We start from the raw sequence: 2887 nt of genomic DNA, 5'->3' as shown, positions 1-2887 counted from the left end.
ACCCAGCCATGAAACGGGCAACAGGTCTACCAAGCTGCGGACACCAGGTCTACCCACGGCTTGCTGCGGACACCAGGTCTACCCAGCCATGAAACGGGCAACAGGTCTACCAAGCTGCGGACACCAGGTCTACCCAGGTCATGCTGCGGACACCAGGTCTACCCACGGCTTGCTGCGGACAACAGGTCTACCCACTCCAAGCTGCGGACACCAGGTCTAACTACTCCATTACGCGGACAACAGGTCTACCCACTCCATGCGGCGGACAACATGTCTACCCGCTCCATGCTGCGGACACCAGGTCTGCCCACGCCGTGATGCGGACCACAGGTCTACCTTCGCCATGCTGCACGCAGCCCGGGTCGCACCGGAGCTAGGTAGACCCGGTCGCCGCGGCCGTCGCAGCGCCCTCGCCCTCGACGGCGGACCCACGCCGCCGGTCCCGGAGGCGGGTAGACCTGGTCGCCGCGGCCACGGCGGCCGCCCATCCCGGAGCCCAGTAGACCTGGCCGCCGCGGGACCGGCCAAGTTTCCCGGAGTCGTGTAGACCTGGTCGTCGCGGCCACGGCCGCCGCCGCTGCGCCTTCGCCGGCGACGGCGGTCCCACGCCACCGGCCCCGGAGCCGCGTCGACCTGGCCGCCGCGGGACGGGCCACGTTTCGCGGATCCGGGTAGACGAGGCATCCTTGTACCATCTCGGAGCCGGGGAAACCCCACAGCCTCTTAACGCTCCGGAGCCCAAGTGCTCCAGCAGCCTTGCCCCGCCCGGCAGAATCGATTTCAAGACCAAGACATATTTTCGACAACATTTTATTTCATCATTTCATTTCATTTCATTTCTTTTCATTTCATTTTATTATTTTATTTTATTTCGTTTTGTTTTGTTTTGTTTTGATTTGATTTGATTTGTTTCATTTCCTCTTTGCCTTTTTTGAATGATTGCCTCTTCTATTTACTCGGAAAGAAAATCTTTTCCGGAAAACAAAACTCTTGCCAAATCTTATTTGTGATCCCTTTGGGCCCACAGCCGAGCTGACGGAGGGCCTGTGCCCGGTTCTCGCCCTGCTGACACACTGACCCCCCCAAACGGCGTCCTCCCTACCCCACGCCTCCTCCCCCGTCCCCCAGAGACCCTACCTACAGAGCCCCCCCCCACCACAAAACAGAACCTCACGGGCCGCAGCACAGCCAGGGGAAGCACGTACGTGCAGCGAAACTCGGCCCAAAGCCGCCGCGCCCTGGCACAACTCGCCCTGCCCCTTCCCGCCCCACGGAGGCGGCTGCATCGAGGCGACCGGCGCCGCCGTCGGCAAGCGGGTGGCCGCTTTCGGGCCGGTTCTTCCGCGGAAGGTCTGCAGAGCTCTTGGGGCCTCGGCGCGGGTTTGGGGGGCCGTGAGGGCTCGCTGTCGAGGCGCCCGGGGCCGGCACGAAGCCGCCTGCCCTCTCCCTGTCCCTGCCCCGTCTTCCGCAGCCACCCATTAACGCTGGGGGCGAGCCCGCCCTCCGCCATCAACCTCCCATGCAGCGCTTTCAGACTTTCCCCGCCCCTGCCCATTGTCGGCTGGGGGCGCCCTGCCCCCCGCCGTCAGCCTCCCTGGCAGCGCTTTCAGACTCTCTCGGGCCCCTGCCCATTGTCGGCTGGGGGCGCCCCGCCCCCCGCCCTCAGCCTCCCTGGCAGCGCTTTCAGACTGCCTCGGGCCCTGCCCATTGTCGGTTGGGGGCGCCCCGCCCCCCGCCCTCAGCCTCCCTGGCAGCGCTTTCAGACTGCCTCGGGCCCTGCCCATTGTCGGTTGGGGGCGACCCCGCCCTCCGCCATCAGCCTCCCTGGCAGCGCTTTCAGACTGCCTCGGGCCCTGCCCATTGTCGGTTGGGGGCGACCCCGCCCTCCGCCATCAGCCTCCCTGGCAGCACTTTCAGCCTCTTCCTGCCCCCGCCCACGGTCCCACCGGGCAGTTTACACGGCGGCGGCGGGAGGCTGATGCCGAGGTCGGCAGGCGGAGAGCCTGGTGCACAAGCAGGGATGGCGGCGGGATGATTGGCGCCGTCTGTCCCTGGTCAAAGAAGCTCTCTGTTCAGCTTTCTCGGAGCCTTTTGCTTTGGTGGCGTTCCTTCCTCCTCCGCCCCGGCGCCGCTCAAGCCTGCGGCAGGGCGGCAGCGCGGCGGGTGGGCGGCCGGGGGGAGGGGGGAGGGGGGGGGGAGGGAGGGAGCGCGCGAGCGAGCGAGCGAGCGAGCGCGCTGCAGAAATGAAGCCCGGAGCAGGGCCGCGGTCCATTCGAGCACGGGGAGGGGGCGCGACAACGCTGCCTGCTCCTGTCGGGGAGCGCTTGGGGAAGTGGGGTGCCGGCACCATGACGGCGGAGCGGACAGGGGCCGCGGCTGGGGAAGAGGCCGGCGGAGCTCGCCAGTGGATGCTGGCGCACGGAGCCGGCAGGGACACCTGGGCACGGCTGGGACCGAAAGTCGCCCGCCTTCACGCCCCGCCTTTCGCCGGGGGGAAGAAGACGCGAGAGCAGGGCTGCCTGCTGGGCTGCCAGTGCCCGCGGTCATGCCGGACGTGCAGGCCGACCGCCGAAGGCGTGCTCGCCGCTGCAGAGACGACAAGGGGGCCGCGCGTCCGATGGAAGAGACGGGGCGCCATCGCGCGGCGGCCGGGCTGCAAGGCCGGCCGACGGTAACAGGACTACCACGCCGCGGGTGGCCAGAGACAAAGACCGGCCGAGGGCAACAGGTCTACCCAGCATTATGCCGGCCGGTACCAGGGCCGGCCGAGGGCAACAGGTCTACCCAGCATTAGGCCAGCCGGAAAGACGGCCGGCAGAGGGCAACAGGTCTACCCAGCATTCGGCCGTCAGGTACAAAGGCCGGCCGAGGGCAACAGGTCTACCCA

This window comes from Sturnus vulgaris, unplaced genomic scaffold, assembly GCF_052056855.1.
Source record: "Sturnus vulgaris isolate bStuVul1 unplaced genomic scaffold, bStuVul1.hap1 Scaffold_156, whole genome shotgun sequence".
In the NCBI taxonomy this organism is placed as follows: domain Eukaryota; kingdom Metazoa; phylum Chordata; class Aves; order Passeriformes; family Sturnidae; genus Sturnus; species Sturnus vulgaris.
This window is presented reverse-complemented; position numbering follows the sequence as displayed.